The 24090-nt window shown below is 39.2% G+C and overlaps 1 protein-coding gene across 9 annotated transcripts in view; it reads right to left on the reverse strand.

Moving 5' to 3' along the window:
• Nucleotides 1–24090, reverse strand: part of PCDH15 (protocadherin related 15) — a 678253-nt gene that overhangs the window by 559718 nt on the left and 94445 nt on the right. For all 9 annotated transcript variants that reach the window (XR_007376985.1, XM_048944599.1, XM_048944600.1 and 6 more), the window contains exon 2: nucleotides 6362–6599. The gene's annotated coding sequence lies outside the window, so the exon portion shown is untranslated. The remainder of the gene's footprint in view (nucleotides 1–6361; nucleotides 6600–24090) is intronic.

Raw genomic sequence — 24090 nt, forward strand, 5'->3', positions numbered from 1 at the left:
TTCCATTTATTTACCCAATTTCATCTGTCATTTCAATGGCAGTCAGTCTCCTAAGGTCTCCTGCAGCAGTTCCTTGCCAGCTCACATATTTAGTATGCCCTAAACAATTTACTAGCATCTGTAAATCTTCTCATCTTGCAAGCAAACCTATTTCCTAGGTCATTTAATGTTCATATAGTGAACATCAAGGATCCTGGTGGTACACCAGTAGTGAACTCCTTGTTTTCCAAGAACTGACTGTAGAAGGTCAACTCTTTTCCCGGTAGCTCATCAATTATCTGTCTGTGCAAGCATTTCCCTTTCAAGTCCCAGGTGCCTTGTTTCTTTAATATGCCCTGCCAAGGAGTTTGGCCAAAAGGACTCGATACTCATCTTAACATCCAACAGTGCTTGCTGCCCACTGCAAACAAGAACTGATACAGTTATTGCTTGTAATGGAGACAAAGACTTTGGATGATATCTGGCAAAGCTGTATTACTGTACTTCACAACATAAAAAAAAAAAAATGACAATCATTGTTTAGTCTTTGAAAGCCTTCTGTAAAGAAGACTTTTGTACAAGAGTCTTCTTTTTGCCTTAAATCAATTGAGGTGGTTAGTCTTTTTTTTTTTTTTTTTTTTTCTAAATGTTTGCTATTGATATCCTCACAGAATGCTTTGATTACATCTACAAGGCATCACATGTAGTTCAAAGCTTACACGTAGATATTTCACAGATTATAAGCCAGGCACTCCATAAATTTAGAGCACGTTGTTGTGGAACTTCTATTTTTAATTTTTAGATTTCTAAGAGTTACCCACTAAGAGTCACCCACTGACTTTGAATTAGAAAAAGATGCCCCACAGGACGAGCCATTGTGTCAGAAGGATGAATGTAACTACAGCTACTGGTCTTTCACCATCTGTAAAGGACCAGGAAGAAACCTTAACTCTAAGGTGTTTGGGCAACTTCAAAGAAACTAGAAACAAAGAAGAGTTCATAATGTACTGACTTCTGCTATATACTACCCTGACTAAAACAAAAGTAGTAAAAAAAAAAGTAAAAAACTAAGCAAAAACCAAGTCAGAGGCCATCAGGTTACCCTCTCCTTCCACAAAATAACAAAAACAATAAAACAGACAATCAAATAGCAACAACCCTCACAATTATTTCATTAGTATTTCCACATGTTATCTTTCTGACAGTTGTGAGCCAGCATATCTGCATGGAAGAAATGCACGCAACTCCCTTTTGGAGATCTCAGTTTGTAATTCCCTTACAGAGACCTGAAAACTACAGCAGCCAGGATACTGGGCTTAAATGAAGGCATAACATCTTAGCAATATCAAATGTGTGAGATGCATAATTATGTAGTTATGTGAATCATACACACAACAGAAAAAACCCCACACCTTGATAATTACACTCTATGAAAGCGTGCCTCAGAACAGAAAACAAATACAGATGCATGTGTATATTTACTTACGTAAAGAGAGACAGCAATCACCAAACCTCAGACTGTTTTCAAGTGAAAAAATATAGCTAACTAACCAGTTTATTGAAGTGATTATAAACCAAAACTACGTAGATAGTTATGTCATTGCATATTTTAGAACAAGCTGACTTTTTAATTACCAAATCTCTTGAAATGTCTTCAGTGCTAAATTTTAACTTCTATTTTTCAGCTGCCTGAAAGACAAAACAATCCTTGAAATAGTTTAAAGACGAAATCTCTATGTTTTTATAAAGCTGTCATATCTGCTTATATCTTACACAGCTTATTTTCCATACAAAAGAGAAATGACCAAAAACTACCTCCTATCCTCTCATATGTTTTCACTAAATTGATGTTCTCTTTCTAAATGAAGCATATTACAATCAATGCCCAGCTGGCAACATTCTGCTGATCCTATGACTTTGGGTTGACTGGCACTGGTCACCAGCTCTTTCACCACCTCCCCCTTTTTCTGAAGCAAGTTTTTATTACATATATCTTCATATTACCTAAGGGAGCAATAAATAGGATCCACTAAATAAATTTGCTTGAGGAATTTATTTAAGATTTGAAAGTTTAATGCAACTGCCAAAAGCTTCTGGAGTGCTGGGAGAATTAATCATACTTCTCATTGCATTTATAGATTCACATCAAGCCTCTGGACGTCAGCACAGGTGCCACTGCTAAGAAATAAGAAGTTTCCAGGAAATCTCTAGATAAATTTTAACTGGTTGCCAAAAAAAAAAAAAAAAAAAAAAGAAAAAAAAAAAAAAGACCGATCTATATGCCAGTAGATGCAATATTAATACATAATTATGACTTCAGGAATGCTTCATCCAACACAGGCTTTTATAATTAATTTAGAGATAAAACAAAATTCCTTAAGACTGGATTTTTAGTTACTGTGCATTAGAAGTTGTAACTAGTTGAAGAGCCATCTCCACCCATGAGGTCATTCTGCTGGATAAGCAGCAAGAGCTTAATTCTGCCATAATTGCTTGCTCTCAGGTATAAGCTTTTGAGGATAGAGTAAAACAGTGAGTGACTTTTGGAGTACATCTACTACATTTTGTAGAGTATACTTGAGCTTACGGAGTATCTGGATAACAATGAAAAATAATGAAAGCAATTTTAAACAACTTAACCACTGAATTATCACCATGCCATCCACTCCACAGATGAGCCAGGTTGTGTTGTACAAGAGAGGTGCTTCCTGGGGCAGACATTTGATGAAATGAGGACAAAAGCAGACCCCTCAACATCCAAGGTGGATCTATTCCATGCTGCCCATGTTCTTAACACTCTAAATAAAGTAACAAGAAAAATTTGCCCACTAAGTTAGAAAGTACAAGAAGATAGGAATGGAGCTAGAGAGCCCTCTCCATTAGCCTGTCCATTAGCACAACAGTAGTACAAAATCAAAGAGCAACCACAAGTCATCAATACACTGCATTACCTCTAGGTTTCAATACTTCAGCCATCACTACAATTCCAGCTTCTCTCAGTAATACTACAAATGACAGGCTAGCAATGCCCTGGAGTCAGCGCTAAGCTTTGTCCACCAACATGACACAAACTTAATGCATCCACCAAACGTGAGAGCTTGCAACTGTTAGTGAACTACATACAGCATCAATGCAAACATAATGAACACGAATTCTCTGTGAAAGAACTTCACTTGAACTTAAGAGTGAAAATGGAATTACTTAAGTTCACGAAACTCCTCAAGACCTCCCTTGTGGCACAAGTGCTAACCATGGGTCACACAATACTACAACGCATCCAGAATTTGAAAACTGTAAGGTTGAGCTTGGCACAATAATGAAGTTATTTTCAGGCTGCAAATACAATTGGCTGAAATTACTTAAAATTCACAGCGATTCTCCTGCATAGCTGTGTAGGAAGGTGAAAAACAACAAATCAGGCTTCTTTCCTTTTTACACCTAGCTAGAACAAGTAGTTAACTATAAATAGAAAGAGCAAGAGACTAATAAAGCATTTTTGCCTGTTGAAAAATATAAATACAGAATATAAAGGGGAATGCCAGCTTCAAAACAACCACACAGCAATGACAGGAAAAAAAAAAAAAAAAAAGACAAAAATATGTAGCTTATGCAGAAAAATACAGCTGTTAAGACAGGATTTCTGTGATCTCTTTGCTCTCTTTGTCAGTTATAGACCAAGATCTTCTCAATGAAAAGATCTAAGTGGTGTTGGTACTGGACATGCTGCCTGCAAATGCAGAGACATCCAGTCCATCTCCTAAAACACCTTTCCAATAGTGCCAGCACTCTCCCTTGACTCCCGAATTGTTTGAACGTGAATGTTATTTACTATCCACAATCAAAAACAAGAGTACAGAACTGAGCAATAGGCGAGAAAGAACTTACAATAAAAGTTTTGGCTTTTTAAAATGTAAGGGTAGGGTAAGCCATTCCAACAGGACTATTTAGAAATGGGATTCTAATCTAAGAAGAGAATACGTACAACAGAAGGTCATTAGGATGGCCTTCTCTTTGTAAAAGAATACAGAAAAGCTCCTTAAACTGGACAGGATAATACATATTTTAGAGATGGTTGATTGTTCACATTTATCCAAAAATTTTTTTGAAGCTTGCATTTTCTGAATGTTCTGCTTTAAATTATAACTTTTAACAGGGGAAAAGAATAATAGAAAACACCTTGATACCTTCCCAGAATTCTCTGATTTATGTAATTTTACCTGAACAAATAATAACTTAGCTTTATCCTGGACAATCTTTACAGATCTGTGCTAAATGCAAAACATTACCAATTTTATGTTGCTTGAGGCATTGACTCAAGTGATGATGTGTGCTATTTTGAGACATGCTGATAAAACAATGCCATAAAAATGTAACCTACAATTTGACAACTAGAGCTAATCTAAGACTATTTCATCCAAAATGTAAAGGAATGTAATGCCCAAGTAATACCTAGCTCATTAACCTATCAGACAACAAAATCAACTTGTTAAATTTTATATGCAGACCCTCACTAATTCATGATGTTGAGCAGCTGTGTTCTATTCATGCCACAAATCAGTCACACTTTTCCACTAACACGGAGATGATCGGAGGGCTGGAGCACCTCCCCTACAAGGACAGCTGAGAGAGTTGAGGGTCTTCAGCCTGAAGAAGAGAAGGCTTCAGAGGGACCTTATAGCAGCCTTCCAGTACCTGCCAGGGGCCTACAGGAAAGCTGGGGAGGGACTTTCTATAAGGGAAGGTATCGAGAATGAGGGGAAATGTTTTTCATCTGGAAAAGGGCAGATTTAGACTAGATATTAGGAAAAAATCCTTTACTGTGACAGTGGTGAGACACTGGAACAGGTTGCCCAGCAAGGCTGTGAATGCCCTGTCCATGGAAGGAGGCCAAGCTGGATGGGGCTGAGAGCAACCTGGTCTAGTGGAAGGTGCCCCTGCCTATAGCAGGGGGTTGGAACGAAATGATCTGAAAGGCCCCCTCCAACAAAAACCATTCTACAATTTTATAACACATTAATTTCCTATTCTTTGTAACTGAAAACCCAAGTATTGTCATAAAATATCCACAATGGATTCCTTGTCTGTAAGCTGGATCAAACAGGTTCATTGGGCAAACCTCAGAAGAGGGAATAACACCTAATAGTGCACTGAAAGATTACTTTCAACTAAAAAACATAATCTGCCTTTCTGTTATCAATTTTTTTTAAAAATAAATTGTCAACCTCAAATATATTTATATGTCCCACAGAGAATCAAAAGCATAAAGTAATTAAGCAGGTTGACTGGCACTGAAAATAGACATGAATATATTAAGCTTGATGTAATTAATTTCAGTGCACAAGTTTTAGATCATAGCGCAAATAAAGCTCAGATTTTACTAGTGAGATCATCATGAACACAAACTTTAAACCTTTTATAAGACACTCTGCACAAAGCAGCATTAGCAGCCTTTCAGGCAATGATCATATGAGCAAATACTTGAATGTCGCACTTAGAAAATTACTTTGTCCTTAAACACGAAAACCTACCTTATATCAGCAGTCCCAAAAGAAGGTTATTTTAACAGCAAAATGCAAAATTAGGTTATTATTTCTCAACTATGCTATGTCTAACATTTCATTTCTACCTGGCATGTTTCTGTTCCGTTCTTGCTCTTCAGCAGGCTGAGCTTCTCAGCACCTGGTATTTCCCCAGTTAAGATACCACAAAGGGAACATCTTTTCTAATGTACAGAACAACTCAATTTCTTGTTTCTCCACCTGAACATTTCCTTACTACGTCCTTACATACCTCTGATTACCAGCTGTAATTTTATACAGCAAAATTTAAGTAATATGAACAATGTTCACCTGTTGGACGTCCCTTACAAACCATAATTAAGCACATCTTAGGTAGCTCAATGGTGGTTTTTCGGAATGGCATATCATTTCAGTTTAAAGGAACCATTTAATGGATAACTACTCTGATCTCCACGCTCATTTCCCAATATTTAGCATTTACTCCTTGTTCCTACTTTGTATTTGTCAGATTTCAACCGCCTACCAAGAATCCTGTTTTACTCCTTCCTGTCACTCCAGTCTGACTTCAGTTTTCAAGCATTTGTTTCATTCTACACACTTCTTAAGTTCTTGTCACTAAACTGTTGGGTTAGAGTCATCACCATGGAAAGTTTTATTCTAACAATATCCAATTACTGGAACAGCTGTAAAATCAAATTCTAGGCAAACTGGACAGACTAAAACAAATCAACATGCATGCTTCCCCAGATAACTTTTGTAAAGATAGACATTAAGGACAAATAACCAATTTGTTAAGAAAGTGTCTCCCCTGAGCATCTGTAGATGAACAGAGCAGTAAACTAATAAAAAAGAGGAAAGCTCACCTTTCAGCTCTGGATGGATACAGCTTCCAAAACAACTCCAGCTGTGTGTACTGTATGCTTACTGCTTTTCAGAGCGATTGCTTTCTCCTGTGACTTCAGGGCTTCTGGTTTGTTTATTCTACGTGTGTGCAGAGGAACCCAAGATGTTATCCATGGGGCAGCTCACTTCCACTCCTCCCCAAAGTGTTCAACGTGCTACTTCTGGCACCAAGGCTGCTCAGAAGCCACCATATCACATCTGTAAAAGCAAAAGTTGGATTAAACCAGGGCATGCAGACACAGCACAGGGTGGTCAGTTTCACAGACCCGATCATGATGCCAGGATGAGAATAAAGCATTGAAAGTTGCATTGATCAGGCTGAGCAGTTTGGAGGTTCTAATGAAATAATTCAATCTGTGAATTCAACTCACTACTGAAAACCTATTTTAAAAGCATGAAAACCTTCATTAGGTAGAAGATGTGAAGAGAAAGCAGAATGTGGTATAAGATAAGCAGCTACACAGGGCAAGGTGGACAGAGAGCACAGGACTCATTAGTCTGAATGATACTGAGCCAAGAGCCTTGTAAAATGATCAATACTCAAAGGACCAGATGAAAGGCTTGGTTGCCCTCCTGCTCTCTCCACAAGCTAAACAAATCTCTACTTCTAGACATTTCAGACTACCTGATTAAAAAAAAAAAAAACAAAACCTCAAAATCTTTCTAGAATTAGAGTGCTGCTCAGTGAGCTCCTTCTAGATGTGAAAACAACAAAAACTCTATTTTCTTTAACTACAGCTTAAAACCCCATGTTTCTTCAATAAACTCCAATATTAAACAGACAACCAATAGCACAGAGCAAATACACTGGGAAGACTTCAGAGCTACACCAGGCAGTGGGCACAGAGGCCTCAAACTGAACAGTGGAGAGCTGCTGCAGAAACCAGGGGAAAGAAAGGGATGAACTGAGCCAATGGTTTGTTATTTTATTTCAATCATTATTTCTTAATGAAAAACAAATTGATTTGCAATGCTCTTTTCATAGATAAATGGGAAAAAGGCTTGGTTAAAGCAGAGAGAAGATGAGTATAACACTACAACTGAATCATCACACACCTGAGAAACATAAGCTACAAGGAGTTGTACTTATGGAATGGAAATAGCTTAGAGCAGGGGGCTTCTTGCACAGGAAATCACACCTGAAACAAGTACTCAGCTTCTAAGATACTTCTCATGCACAAATGAGCAAAAATGCTACAAGTTCAGTGCATTCATCTTCAGTTCTTCAAGGACCTTTGTCAAAGAGCAATGACCCTCACTTCACCACTGTCTGATGCAAAGAAAATGAATCACTTGCATAACAAAACATCATTCAACCACTGCTTAGATTTCTAAGATTCAATAAACAGAAGGCACAAGAGTTCACAAGAAAACTGAAACTGCCACTAGGTCTACCTGGCCCTATGTAAACAAGCTTCTTTACAGCTTCTTAAACAAAATAACCTACAGAAGGACAGTGCAAGTACTTTCAGGCAGTGAAGTTGTTGGAAACACCAGATTTTTTGTTTCTGATGCAATCTCAGTTCACCTCTGCTATATGTATTCATCAAGAAAGAATCTGAAATCACATTCCTGTGCTCCAAAAACAAAACAAAACAAAAAACTAGTGGTACATTCAGCATTTGCTAACTTCCGACGGCTGAATTCCTAACTTTACGAAATTCTTTGATTATACCCTTTGAGCAAAACATCTGAGTACACACATAGCAATGTATCACCTCTGTGTCAAATGTTTTACAGTTCAAAGACAAAGATTCTCTCCCAAAAAAAGCTGACTCTCCAAGACTCTTTGCAGCAAGAAAATATTCACCCATATCCTCCTCAGTGGTGTGATAAAGAAAAGCCACCACAAATTGCATAGAACCTTTTCTCCAGACAAGTGACATTTAGCCCAGCGTTCCTACATGTTGCTGGCAGTCTTCCACTGCTCAAGTGTGCTAACATTAATAAAAAGACTTTAAGGCAAGCAAGAACTCTCAAAAATATGTCAAGGACTTGGGGAGAAAAGCAGTATTAGAGAGTGAAAGTCATTAAAGAAATGGAGAATAAGATGAAGTCCATTATGATTCTCAAATTGCAGGTCTACCCAAATGCTTTATTAAATTGGACTGTGAGAAGAAAAACAAGGACAAACAATAGGAGAAACAAACCTTTCAATCTCTCTCTGACACAAAGCATCTGAAAGTCTCCATTAACTCAACAAATAAGAGAAATCAAATTACTTTTTTCAAGTGTGTTGAATTCTGGGCTTTGCTGCTATTTATATTTATAGCAAATGTATTCTGTTTTCCTGTTAAGCATGTGTATGCAAGAAAGGAAAGAGAAAAATCAACACTAAAGCTCTTATTAGAATTTTTTTCATCTTTCCTGCATTTATCCATCAAATCTCCCCTTTCTAATCCATCTTCTCCTCCATTTAGAAATAACTTTTAATTGTGCTCACATTATAAAACTACGGCACCAACTGAAAACTCCCAAATTTAAGGATGGGAATTTCCAAAGCCATCAAACAGCTCATTTCCCAACAGCTGACTAAAAGCAAACCACATAAAATACCTCAAAAATAAAAAGTTATTCTTCTTATATCAAGTGAACTACTTTAATGAGGATGCTTCCTATTGGAAGAGGCATTACAGCTTGAGCAATTACCATGTAAAATATTCATGAATTTAAATTACAAGGAGCAATCTTATACAGGTAGAGACAAATCATCTCATTAAAGCTTGGTGACACTCCTGGATTCAGTTATAACAGAACTGAACACTTCAGTACCTCGGTAACCTTTGCTTGAATTACTTTCTCAGACATTATTAGCCATAAAAAGGACTGAAAGCTTAATGAAAATGCTTGAACTTGATTCAGGAAGAATCCAGGATTGTTATCAAATCAGGAAAGAAAAGCTTTATAGAATGATTTACTGAGAACAGAGTAAACAATTGTTTTTTTTCTACTCAGAAATATGGAACTAATATATTAATAAATAAATAAATAAAAATTAAAACAGATTAATAAGATGGGACCCACATTGCCTTTAACTTGGAGATGGATCTCCCAAAGGTTCCTGACAGATCCTCAAACACATGCAGAAAACACAAACATGATGAGAACAACAAGACTAATTAAAAAAGAGAAATTAAAATGACCAGGAAAGGGGGAAAAGATAAAGTACGTGTGCAACTCTGCCCAGTCACTTCATCTTCCGAGGCAAATCCTCGTGTCATTTAGTGACCCAGAAGGCACTGGGCTCTGCCCACTGTCTTCCAGAAGCTCTCAGGTATCCTGTTCACATTTGGCAGCAATTGTTCTCCCTAAAGGAAAAGGAGGAACTGGGGCCTCTCCCATGCCAAGAAGCATGCCCTATTACCAGCTAAGGTTCAGTGTGGACACAGGAAGTATTGCACAGGGTAGCAGGGTTTGGGAAAGTGGAGTCTGAAACCATTTACAGCAGGAGCTCTGAACAGGTCTTCAGTTTGCACTTAGACACAAAGATCTATAGCTCAAGCTGCTCACAGACCTCATCCAAAGCTTGAACATGCAACATGGTTCTGTCTGAGATGGTCCCAGCACTGGCAATACACGCTTTAAGATCACAGTATGGGGTGGGCAGATTATAGAGATGGAGCAATGTCGGATGCAAATGGGGAGAGGATCAAAAGGAGAACTCAGGTGATGGTACCCAAATCCAAACTAAAGGTAACAGTGATGAAGTGAAATTTTCAAGTAGAATTTTCTGGCTCATTTCTTCAGTCTCATATTTGTTCTGTGCCCCAGGTGAATGTTCTGGCAGGAACCATCCCTCCCAGAACGCTGCCTGCATCTCATTACTAATGCATCTCCCTCACACCAAGTCTTTTTTCTTCTTAATGAAAAATTCTTCATTAACAGGAAAATGCCTAATGATCTATTTTTCTTCAGAGGTGAGCCAAATCTGCATACTTGATATCTTACCTAAAGTGAGCCATTTATATCAACTATGGCTTTCAATTTCTCCCCATCAGGACATAGGCAGCTTCTTAAAGACAGTACAGCAATCATTTCAGTCCCCAAAGAATACGAAAAGGAACACATTTGATTAATACTGAGGCACAGTAGCATTCAGTGCAACTACAGCAATGGGTGGAGTTTACAGTTCAACAAAGTCAGATACATTTTTAGTCAATAAAAGCTAACGTAGGAAGAGAGGATATCATGTTCTAGGAAAACCTAATTAGTAATTGTCAAAACAAAAATGAATACAGGACTGGTTATTCCAGAAAGGGAGAACATAGGAAGCAGCAGCCAAAAACAGAAGAGACTAGGCAGATCCATTATGTTATCTCTTCCATTCAATCTCTAAGCAGAGTGCTGTTCAGAGCCCTGATGCACACGGGAAACAGTCATCTTAATTTCCACACACTTCTGAAAATAAATCTTTCTGGAAAAAATTTCAGTAGGAGAATTCTGGCACTCCTCAAAGCACATCTTATATTCTGTAAAATTATCTATGTGATGAAATGGTTCAAATTCTGGCCCAAACAGAGACTGGAAAACCTGACCTACACCGTGAGCTTTCAAATTCATCTGTTGAAAATAATTATTCTCATTTGCAAAATTCAAAGATACTTTAAGACAAAATAACAGCAGTAAAAAGGCAAACTGGAAGGAAAAAGAAAATAGCACGGTGGATATCAGCATGACCCAGCAGGCACTGATAAAGCTCTGTTATATCAATCTGACCACTTGTCTTGAAATATGGGATGCAAATAAGTGGTAGGCTGCCATTTAGTTCTACTCCTCATCATCAGTCTCTCCCTGTGCCATTAAGACATACATCAACATATGCTATAATGAAAGCTACAGATCTGTAAATCTGTATCAATACTGAAAAAATATTGTTGTTTTACAGTGCCTTGATGCAGGTATTAAATCAGACTACAACAATCCCATGAGCTGATGTATTTAACAGTCATTACACAATAAAAAAAGCTTCCATAGTTCACTGTCTGCAGCTCTTTTCCTGTTTCTCTCTATACAATGGTAAAAAATAGAGGAAAGTAAAATGCCTCCATGTCTGCTTAAGTGGTCTACACCAGAATCCACAATCCAAGAACACTACTGACATGCCACGAGCTGATCAAGGTCTTCATGGTCTTTAAATGCCTAACAAAAGAGGCCGTGCTCTAGACTAAAAATAACTCCTATCAGTCCATCTCCAATTCACACGGATAGAAACACTTTCATTTTGTGGTGTGACAGCTGTGCATGGCCACCCAGAACATGCCCTTCACGTGGCTGTCACCACCACTGCTGAAACGCACCACACCCCACCTCTCTGTGCTCACACCCACTGGTTGGTCTCTAAACATTCAGCAAGTGTCCACGAATGTCAATGGGTGCTATTTTTTCCTGCATGGCAGAATTCAATGACACACCTTCGCTTCGTCTGCACTTCCAAGTCATACAGCTCTCTGACAGAATGCCCTGCTGCTGCCACCTGTCACACAGCAACAGAATGCAACAGAAAACTGGTGGGAAGGTACAGCCTCTACTGCCACACCATGAGATGCATCTCTGGTGTCGCGGGCCAACAGAATAACGTAGGAGGCACTGCTTTTGGAGAAGTCTCATATATGATTGCTTTGCTACGCTCTCTGACCATCGAGACAATTAAAAATGAAGTTTTTGAGAAGAGCATGAAATACGTCTTATGTATATCCAATATTTTTTCTAATTTCCTTGCAAAATGTAGCACCTGACAGATTAGTATTCCAGGTATAACATTGAAAACAGAAATTATGTCAGATAAAGTTCCTGTGGAAATCTAGAAGTTGGATTTCCTAACTTTTATCATATTTGACGTGAATTTGAGCTTCAACATTGTCAGTATGCTTGATAATACAAATTCCATTAAGGGAAATAGTTTAATTTTGAGCAAGGATTAAAAAAAACAGCAGCTCAAAATAATGCAATTTCCCTCTTACAAGCCAAAGTAACACATAAAGATATCTGTAACACCTTTCGACATTGAAAATTTTATCTAGGATGCAACAAAACAAATATAAACATTGGAATTTTCTGTAAGAAGGCAAATCACTACCACCTTTCTATTTGCTTCCATAGCATTGCTCATCAAGGACTTTTGCACAGACTTGGAAGTTTCAAATCCAGCTGCCAGTGCTAACAAGTACAGAAAACATTAAAGATCAGGAAATACCTTTCTATGGCTATTCCAATGGATGAAGTGCTACTGTAATCCCCCACTGTTCAACTGAGTCTGAGAGCAAAGGCATCACAGAAGCCAGGCAGGGAAAACTGAGGATGCTATGGCTCTTGAAAGTGTTGTTCTCCCTAAGCAAGAGTTCTAGCACTTTTACTTTTCTTACTCAGAGCTGCAACACAGGTCTGATCTGTTTATTAAAAGACAAGCCTATCTATTTCCCCAAGTACTGCATTTATCATATATATTTTTTACAATACTTGTGTTTAATTGTATCATTTACTTCAGAGTCAACTAGGTCAAAAGAAACAGACCTGCTGTCACATATTCGAGTATTACTGAAAAAAAAAACAAAAAAAAAATAATCTGACAGCAATGATGAAAATAGACATTAAAATCACTGTTAATCATGGGTAGAAGCACACAGTTCCCTGTAGTTGTGAGCGTACCATCAATTAACGTAGCTTATATTGAGTTCTATTCACTGGGTTGATTCAAATCTAAAAATGTACCAGGGCTAAGAAGGACGGTTCCTCTTTGCTGTGCAGCTTTCCTGCTCTCTGCCTTCAGGGAATCCTGGTGCCTCCACATTTCAGATTCAAAAAGAGATTTCAAATAATTTTCTGGCAGTTCTCCAGTGTTAACTATGACAACATCAATTTAGCAGAGAAATGCCAGATTCCATATCGCCTCTGAGAGGGTGGGATTGACAGCACTTTGTTAAAGCCCGCCCTCCTCTCTGCTTTTATTACAAATAAGTTTTATACCTATTTTCCTAACAAAATTTGATTTTGTCAACATATCCAGTTGGCTTACAATACAGCTATTGTTGCTGGAAATATCAGCCCTTCAAATGTGATTCTTGATGTAGCTCTTATAGGATATTGAGAAATAGCCAAGTAAATTTATTCTTTGTATCTAAATGTCACTTTAGGTATAAAAAATATTAAATATCATGAACAGAAGTATGTGCATGGTATATCTAATGTGATGACTAGGATAAGAAATAAAATTAAATCTCTTCCGTACAAGACTACAGTACCCAATATTAGCAGAGGATGTCAGTGGCTCCTCTACAAATGGAAATGTACCCCACAGATGAAAATAATTTTGTAAGATCCTTTATTGTAATCACAAACCTAGAAACATAATGAAATCAAGATGTTAGACTTTAAAACACAATAAACTGGGAGCTACTATGAGCCTCGTGTAAGGGTGATTTTAGAGAAAGAGTATCACCAAGTGAAATTTTATCTTGTATCACCTGCAGTAATAACTGTATTCTTCATGAGACAGCTTTCAGCAACCCTCCATCTGAATCACCCCACAGAAGTCAACAATGCCTGTTTATGGAAGCTGAGGAAAAATCAGCAAAAGCAACTTTGCATGCATGAATAATTGACTAGAACACAGGAAAGAGGAAGCTGGAGTAAGTGGTCAAAGTTTGCACAGCGGAGTCAGCCCACCAAGGGAGACTTGCTGTTCAGACTCATAATTAAGGAGAAGAAGAAAGGGACTTCTCGTGGTCGATGCTAAGACAAGACAGCAAAGATGAGGACCACCTGTGAAGATCTACAGATGGACCTCCCATGTTTCAGTGACTGAGCAATCAAAGTGATAGATGAAATGAAACGAAATTAATGTAGAGTGACGCAGCCCTGGAAAAACAATCCTGGCTTTACATACAAAATGCTGGGCTCTGAGCAGGAATGATAATGTGGTGCTGCAGCTATCAGTTCTATGACAAAATCAGCTCAGAATTCTTGACAGTCATATGTAAATTGACCTAATTAGAGAAGAAATAGAAAACACACAGAAAATTTGTCACCATATAAAAGCCACGGTGTGCAGTTCTCAACCGTAATTCTGATGCCTCTAACCTCAAAAAGCATATGACAGACACAGGAAGGCTCAAGGAAGGGCTAAGGCTTTTCAGTCAGGAGACTAGAGATGCCTCAGAAGATGGAAGACAGGTTTGTGAAATACAGAGTGAGATTGGAAGATGGAATGGCCAGCCTGCTGCTTCTGCTCCTCTCAGGATCAGAGCTACATAGGAATTGGATGGAGGTTCAAAATGAGCCCTCCCTGTCATTTTCCTTAATACCTGGGTACATCCAAAGTTCATGTAGGTCTAAAGGGAGGCACCAAAAGTGGGAGAACAACTCTGTGACTCTCTGGCTGCCCCACTACCTGAAGCTGCTGGAAGCTGAAAGAATTACCTCACCAGGTTTTACTACATACTTGTTCTCAACTCACACATCCACACGTACTTGGTTTTCAAGTGGAAAAACCCTACAAACAATGGAAAGACACAAAAAGCAAGCAGCATCTACAAGCAACAGACAGAATAAATCCATCTCAGGCATAAAACTGCTGAGAGACAACTGCTGAGTGTGAAGCACTGCGTTTATTCTGTATTATATGAGTATATAAGCACTTGAAATGTAAAAGGAGGAAAAGAGAGAACACACATAGCCTTCCATTACCCTCAGTCAGCTCCAACCCTCAGTCACTGGAGAACACTATTAACTCAAGAGCTGAGAATTTCTTTGGGACTACACTGCTTTCTCATCTCAGCCAACTCTTGCACGTGCTGACAGAAAGTTCCCCAGCCTTGGCATGGCCTTCACCAAAATGTCATGCAAGCTCTTTTAGAACTGACACATCCCTTGATCCGTTTTGTCAGTCACAATAACTCACTGCTCATACCAGCAACACCCGGGCCAGAATACCTAACTTTCCCTCTTGTCAGGGACAAGAGATATTGCTTACACAAATGTACATACATGCAGGCAAGAATGAGAGCTACCAAGTATTTATGCAGGTTTCTCCTTTTCAGGATATGCAGCTCTCAAGGACTGGATCTAAATTCCAGTCTAGACTGAGACCAAAAGCCTAATTCATTTGGTCAGGGTTACACAGCCTGCTTTTGCAGGGACCAGAATCCGACTCCAGTCATCTGTAGCATTTTAATCACAAAGTATCGGCTCCATATCCAGATTTTTCTTTCTTCTACTCCTCTAAAAGTAAACCATCCTCTCTAATGCCTGAAATCTCATTATGTGCTCCAGTCAAACCATTCAGCATTATTAAGTTATCTGATGCTGTGTGTTTGAGCACCTCAGCGTCAGAGAAGATTTTCAAGCATTTATAAAACAAGTAAATAATTTATTTTAACATCTGAACATGGGTGACTCTGGCAATTTGCTGTTTCACACTGGATATTATGCAAACATTCACCTAGATTGCAGAACACTGTTGCTTTCCATATGAACACCTAAATGGCCAACAGTATCAAGCTGTAAGTAGGATTTTATTTAATAGCAAACATTCTTGTTTGGACACGAACACCCAGTGCCTGTGTGAATACAGACACTCACAGAATGAAATGTTTTCTCTGAATACTGAAACAGAAACACATCATAGATGCTCATGAGGAACCTGAGCGTGACTGATAAGAAAGCAATATAAGTCTCAGCATATATTTACAAACACAATTCTACAAGATCCAGGTGATTCTAACCGCAGATGACTGATCTCCAAACATTCACATATTCAACTTCTGCTAAAAATAACCATCCACACAGACCAGCAAAGAAGCAGTTCAGGGTGCCCAAACTTTAATAAATCAGAGATATTGATTCAATCTCAGGTAAATGAAGCTTCCCATTGCCCTTTCAAAACAAACAAGGAGGATACAGAGGCCTGCACATAATCACTAAATTACAAAGAACAGATGTGAAACATTAACAAGGAAACGCTCATGCTGGCTAGGAGAAAACACTATAAAACAGCACGGAGTGTACCAAGCCAGATTGGCTTTTAAATGACTCATACTTATGAGATTGCAAACAAGGAACAAAAATAAAATAGTTAATTCGACTGGATCTAATACACTTTAGTTACTTCTAATTAACTGCTAATCATGCAATTTCTTTCCCTTGTACTTTTCCTTTTGACATCCTGCATGAAAGGCCTTGATGGAAAGGAATTCATGACAAAAACCACAGTCTAAATCTAGGCACTTACCAGTTGTAAATTCATTATTACCAGCAGCGCTCTAAGCAAAAGAGGCATTCATCTCTCTGTAAAGGAAGCATCTCTCTAAATCGCCTGCCCAACACATCGCTACACCAAGTATGCACATCCTGCATTTCTTCTCAGTTTCTGTAATCAATTCGCTGAAGTTTTTACTCAGTTTTCAACCCACAGATTCTAAGGCCTATTTCTCACCCTTCGATGAGCAACAGGAACAGAGGGCAAGTGCAATGCCCAGTGGCACACCTCTGCAGAGGTCTGTGGCACACTGCTCTATGCACCCCTCAGCAAGCAACGCAAATCCTGGGACTCAGAAGAGCAGAGACAAAGGAGAACCATGAATTTTAGAACCACAAAAGCAAAATTTAAATGGCAATTAAAATTCATTATACTTTAACGAAGACCTTAATGTCACCTATGACAATGGTTTCAAAACAGGCTTTTTTAAACTTTTAAATTGGTGTTGACAGTGCCTGCCTCTCATACACACACATTTTCTAACCCTCTCATACATGCACATTTTCTAACACTCTGTTGGCACCACAAGACCTGCTTCCCATTTCAAGCAGTTTTATTGTTTGGGGACCGTTTAATCATCACATACAAGATCATATACTGAAAAACGCTATCTTGGTTGCAACACTAACTCATAGAATAGCTTTGCCTTGAAGGGACCTTAACCACCATCCAGTTCCAACTCCATGACACGGCCAGGGTTGTCAAGCACTAGATCAGGTTGCCCAGGGACCCATCCAGGCTGGCCTTGAGCACCTCCAGGGATGAGCATTGGTCCCAAAAGAGAACTCTGAGGAAAACCACTCATCATCAGCCTCCTGGACACAGAACCATCAAGCCCAGCACTCTGGCTGTGACCTTACAACCAATTCCTTATCCATCAGACAGTCCACCCTTTGAACCTGTATGTCTCCAACTAAGAGATAAAATTGTGTCGCAGAGTCATGTCAATGGCCTTACACAAGTCAAGACAGACAACATCTGTTGCCTGCCCTTTGTCCACCAATGCTGTCACTCCATCACAGAAGGCCACTTTCTGTGAGGCACCACCTCCTCTTGGTGAAGCAGCAAAGAACTGCCAGTCCCAGTCCACTCTTCTGATTCCCAGGGAATCTCATCCAGTAATTCCTTAAATAGCCTGGAGTTTTTTCTCCTGAAGATTTGGGTCCTGGTTTTGCTTTTTGCCAGGCCTATCACAGACTCAACCAGGGCACGGTCATTACAGTCCAGAGCGCCACCAATCTTATCTTTTTTGCCCAATACTTGGACCAAAAAGTTCTCAGTGCACTCCAGGAGTCTTTAGGATTGTTTGCAACCCCACACGCTGCTTTTTCAGCAAACATCCTGGTGGTTGAAATCCCCCATCAAGATGAGCCTGCAAGCACGATGCTTCTTGAAGTGTTTTTTTACACAAAATATTGTCCTCTAAATGAACTTTGCTCATTATAATCTCATTATGACCTCATTATAATACAAAAACACAGTTCCGTTGCAAAAGCTACCTGCTTCCAAGGTGCAACCAACCCTGACTGAGCTTGCACTCTGAATTTTTAGTCCATACATTTAAAAACAAGGTGATGTCATTCTGCACCAATCATAAACAAAAGTACGTATAAACAGAGTCACTCAAGCTCCACCTGAAAAATAAGAGAGAAGGGATATCAGGGAAGTCACTATCACAGAAGACTTGGGAGAACATCACTGGCTTCTAAGACCAGTCGGTGGCCTGAGCATCTCTTCCCCTGCATGGAGACACCTGTTGGGTAAGATCTGCACACTGGGTTATCTAGAGTTACTCCATAATTTAATGCACTATGGTTAGCATTGTGTTTGATTGTATTACCCATGTTCCTGGTTAACCTCACATGCTTTGCAGACTGTATTTATAACTGGCAGTCCAAAAGAACTTGTAATCTGTTGTTTTAATAAACTGCACTACTCACTAAACTATGGAAGTCTTCCTTGGGCATGGCCCAGCTTCCTTAAGAGCAGTCATGGGAGCCTTTTGCATACCTCTAGATGAATTGGGCAGTGTGTTATTTTTGAATCCTTAGTTGTGGTATTTTGTATATTGAATATGATCAGATTTACAGTACCACATTGGGCATCGTTTCAGATCTAAGCTCAGCTGCCTCCGGTCCCTTCTGTTATCTGAGGACAAGCTGTAACACAAGGGGGTTTATTTTCTGCCAAACTTCTTTGCCCTTTAATGTGGCAGTGGGTCAGAAAGCACAGCACCCAGCTGAAGGAAGAAAGGCAAATTAAGAAGGAACTTACTCAAATCACTGCTTAGGCATACAACTGCAATCCCATGTGCAAGTAGTTTATTAATAGACATCCAACTTAGGACTGCTGCTACAGCTCACTCAGAGAAATTATTTCAAACTACAATGGCATATAAACAACATGCTGCATCTTACAGACAGTGAATGCCATCCTTTCTAAAGACTTCCACTGATGGAGAAAGCAACATCTTGTCACTAAGCTGACTAGGTGACGATTTCAACCTAACTTTAAAAATATGGGCTATATTTGTATGTGAATTTCTACACATTCCACTTGCCAGTCCTTCATAAGCCTTATTCTACTAGATTAAAGAGCACTTCAGTATACCATTACACACACTGATCTAGACAGAAGTTGCATTCAACAAAGTGTTAAAATACTGACTTTAACCAAAAAGTACAATTCATTTCACCCTGCTGATCTTTTCTGCAGCTCTTTCCTGCACCTTTTTTTTTCTTTTTTCCAAATATTGACACTCAAAGCAGATTCTCCAGGAATGACCTGACCAGTACTTCATATAAAACTATGGTCCTTTTCCAGAAGTCCAAGCTGATGTTGTTCTATATTTATTATTATTGCTCTATATTTATTATTATCTATGCGCACCAGATGGAACCAGAACTGGCTTCTGCATGCAGTAACCCAACACTGTGAATCATCCCTCCTGCACAGAAGGGTTCCAACGACAGATGAAGCCTGAAGTTATGAACTAAAGGAACACCGTGGAAAATTTACAAAATGGCCCATAAATTATGAGAGAGTGTGTGTGTGTATAAACATACATGATAGAAAGCAAGGAAAGTTCCAACCCCTGCAATTCTGTGATTTCTGCAATTAGTTTGGATGTGTAGAAATAGTGGGATCTGAGCATGATATAAATGGTGTGGAGCAAGGGGTGGATATTATCTTAGTTTCAGCTGGGATGGAATTGTTTTCTTCAGAGTGCCTGGTATGATGCTGTGTTTTGGTTCTAGGAAAAAAACAATGCCGCTAACACAACATGTTTGTAGCTGCTGCTAAGAGCCAAAGCCATTCACATAAAAGAGCCCAGGGAGCTGGGAGGGAACAGAATGAGAAGGGCTGAGTTAAAGTGTCCAAAGGGATATTTCAATACTGTATGACAACAGGCAGAAGTTTTGAAGAAGTTGGGAGTTAATCTTTCTCTCCCTTCCGCTGTTTAGAGGCCAGCTGGGCACTGGTTAGGTGGTGGTGAGCAACTGCTTGTGCATCGCATGTTACATACACATACGTACACAAATGTGGGTTTTTTTTTCCTTTTCTCTCTCTCAGTAAATAGCTTTATCTCACCCTCGGATAGGCATAAGAAATGTAGCAGTTGATACCTCTACCTGTTAGTAAATTTCACTTAGTCAAAAAGACCAGAAACCATAGAAAGAACAGGACAATCAGTCCAACTGGCTCAGTTCTGTTAACTTCACAGATGGAAACGCCCTGATTGCGTGCCACTTGATCCACATGTTCCTGCTCTAGGGACTAGAATGGCTTCAGCAAAGGATAACTGACTTATCTCATTGCGTGTACTTGAAATAACTTCTAATCCCACACACAGAGAAACACATGGGGCAGGTCCTGCACCGATGGCCCATTTAACAGCTAGGAACTGAGAGAAGCATTGCTTCATTAACAGACAGCATCCCTCCCACCAAACGCTGAGCTTAAGCAATTTAAGCACTTCTTGGTGATCAGCTGTGATGCCTAAACCAGAAGCAATTCAATGACTTTTCCCTTACCAAGGCAGCCTAGTTTTTAGAAGTGAACAGCAAGTTTCTTGCTATTGTTGGAACATGTGTAATAATCACAGTTACTCTTTGCCAAGGGCAATATTCATAGTCTGAAACACAGCCTTCCTATGAATTAGGTGGTAATTGAATTCTTCTTGGCTTATTTATGTTCTTCCCTATTTATTTATGTTAGAACATTACCAGTGTGAGTAATTCATCACAGTTTGAGCAGTGCAGCCTGACAGAATAAGGACTCATGGACAGGAATATAAGCTATAACAGACTGACACATTCCAGCTCCAGGACAGGGCTATTCTTAGCTCCAGTCTGAGCATCCCCAAACAAAGCACAGGGATCTAGGACAAGCCTTGCACTGCGGGGCAAGAAAGAGCCCAAAGCTTTTTCTATTTCCACTTAGCCAGTGATAATATTAACTCTTACATCTGGGACAGAAGCAACTCTACACTCAGGCAGAATCCATACCAGGTGTCACAGACGGGCGGTCACCAAATGTGCTGCCCCTTTTACTGCGTGTTTGTTGCCAAGCAATAATCCCTGAGACCAGCAGCTTTCCTTGCCCAAGCAGACTTCAGCTAGAGAAGAGTGAGTGCAAACTCTCACTAAGTCTGATGCTTGCAAATCATCCCAGTTGTTATCCTTTCTTCACATGGAGGAAAAATGGAGAAGGACATAAGCTACCATCTGCCCAGTGATCTGGACACAGAAATGGGTTTCCCATATCCTTTGGTCAGCTCTCCCACTCCTTTGCAATTTCATGGCTAGTTTCAGTACTGTGAAGCTTCTGAAATCACATGTTCTCTAAATTATCTTCTCCAAGACAGATCTTTGAAGACGAGAGCGACAGGCAAAGTGAAAAACAGAACTTGAAAGTGCCACACTGAGCAAATACTTATCATATTCCAGTAATCAATGCTGCAGCGAGTTCTTCTGAGCTGAACACCATGTGTCTATTTGCTGGACTAAATATGGATCCCAATTATGGCACTGATACTATTTACATACTACAAAGAGAAATAAATTATTAAGGGAAATGTTCGATACTCTCCAAGCACAGGTTGTTTCTGCTCTGCTATGAAGAAGGACTTGTGTTAGTCTTCAAAATAGGTTTGAGATTCCTGACAAATCCGAAAAGGTAATAAAAACATTCAACCAAAATTAGGAAACAACAGAACTAACGCAGAAAGAGAACAATAAAGCATGTTCCCCATTACTTCTACAAGCCAGAGCATGCGCAAGCACACAGTTTGTGGTATCTACTACTAAAGATGAGTTTATTCTCGGCTACAGTGCCTCACTTACAGCTCAATACTACGTACCCAAAACTGAGTAATTATTTTCTAATTATTGACAACTATTCAAAATTGAGGGACAAGTCTCCAGCATTGCAACAGCAGCTAAGGACACAGAGCATTTGGGAAGTTATTCACAGGTCCAAGTAGAGCCAGACTCATTCCCACACTTCAGAACAAAGCCTTCCAACTATCCTTCAGGGCTGAGGCAGGGATAAAGAACAAAAAATGAAGAACGTGCATTTTATCCTAACCGCTATGAACTGATGGGACGCAGTTTCAAACATTTCATATTTGCTATTAAAATCTCTCCCAAAGTTCGTTAATGAAATACAGTAATCTTAAACATCACATAATGTTTTGCAATATCAGCTATTTAACATTTACAAGAAAGATTCATCAAAAGGAAGTGTTCTGAGCATACATATGCAGCTCCAGCTTACTTTCAGCACAAAGCACCGATTTCAAGTGAATTTAAGTTTAAAATGGGAACACAGATCTCCATCTGCCTAGAAAGTGCAGTCCATCTGACAGATTCTGTAATACTAAGGATGCTAAAATTCTTCTAAATTAACAATTTTCATAACTCAAGGGAAAAATTACAGAAATTATATATATATACATACTCCGAAAGTAATGCCTCCTATTTATTTCTAAAGTTACAACAAACAGCACAACAACGCTGATAGAGCAAGTTCAAAGCTACAAAACACTGTTTTTCAGCATGGTCATTACCATGAGCTGTGCATTTTGGCCAATCCATACTTATTTTTGACCCATAACTGTATAGCTTTTATTCTTCTCTAAAATTATCCTCTATTTCTAATGTGGAGAAACAAAAGCCCACACAAAGACTGGTGTAAAAAGAAACTAAAAACAAACAAACCATTGTGTTCTTCCTCATTTCATGCTCATTCTCATCTCGTAAGACATTTCAAGGCTTTCCATTTGTGGAAGGGTCCCTACCCTCCCTACCTTTCTTAAGATAAGTACTTAAAATACCATTTTATGATGTATTCTCATAACTAGATAGTAACATTTCTTCAAACTTGCTGGACCAGTCTCAAAACAGGAAGCTGAGCAAAGTGTTCATGACTGCACAGGCTAATAATAAAAGGAACTATCACACAGGACTGTACTTGATTTTTTAAGCCACTTTAACTGATGGCCCACATGAGACTGAAGAGCTGATGCCATCCCCCTTGGTGCCATAGCTTATCCACAAGGGGCAGGGACACTGCACCAGCAGAGCAGTCTGCTGTGCAGTGAGGCTGATGCCAGTTCTGACCCAATCCCTTGGTGCCACAACCGGGCAGCAGTAACCTGTACACACAGGGCAATCCTGAACCGCTCCACTGCCCAAAATGTCCCCAAATACACACCTGCGTTCCTCCTTTGAAATACTCTTGTCTTTAACATAGTGTTTGTGGTGTCAGTATTTTCCCCTACCATGACAAAGGGGAGCCTTTTCAATATCTGAAAGACCCACGTTGTTAAAGACAGGCTGTGGAATTTCTTTCCTACTGCATTCAGTGAAAGAACCATCTTCCAGTGTATCAGCTTTAAATGAGCTGGCTCTTGCATACAACACTGCAGCCACTTCACAGCAGCTCCAAGATCAATTTTTGCATGCAATTATTAATAGCGGGCAATGCTGACAGTTACTCACTGTATCCTCTGGGGAAAATTTCTTTTGGGCAAAAGCTCCAAACGTTGCTGAAAAATCTGAAAAAGTGCACAGCGTGAAAATATTGAACTTGCTTCTCTTTTTGCAAACAGACTGAATGGAATTATCAAGGATTCCCACTGATGAGAAACAACAGGTTGTCACATACAATGCCACGGGATACCAAATAGTAGCAACAGAAGAAAAAGAAATCTGCTGTTCATCTTCATTGCTTGAAGATGTGGAAGTTGTGGAAGAGAAAAAGCAATGAGAATTTTAGCACAGAGTTGGTTTGCAGTGGAAGTAAAATAAAATTTCATTAAAATCAATGAAAACCAAAATAGACAATGAAGAAGCCAATATAACTATCACCTAAGCATTGTCCTTCATCAGCATGCTGGGAAAGCTAAAAAGATGAGTACAGTTGCTAAAGAAA

Source organism: Lagopus muta, chromosome 5 (genome assembly GCF_023343835.1).
Source record: "Lagopus muta isolate bLagMut1 chromosome 5, bLagMut1 primary, whole genome shotgun sequence".
NCBI lineage: Eukaryota > Metazoa > Chordata > Aves > Galliformes > Phasianidae > Lagopus > Lagopus muta.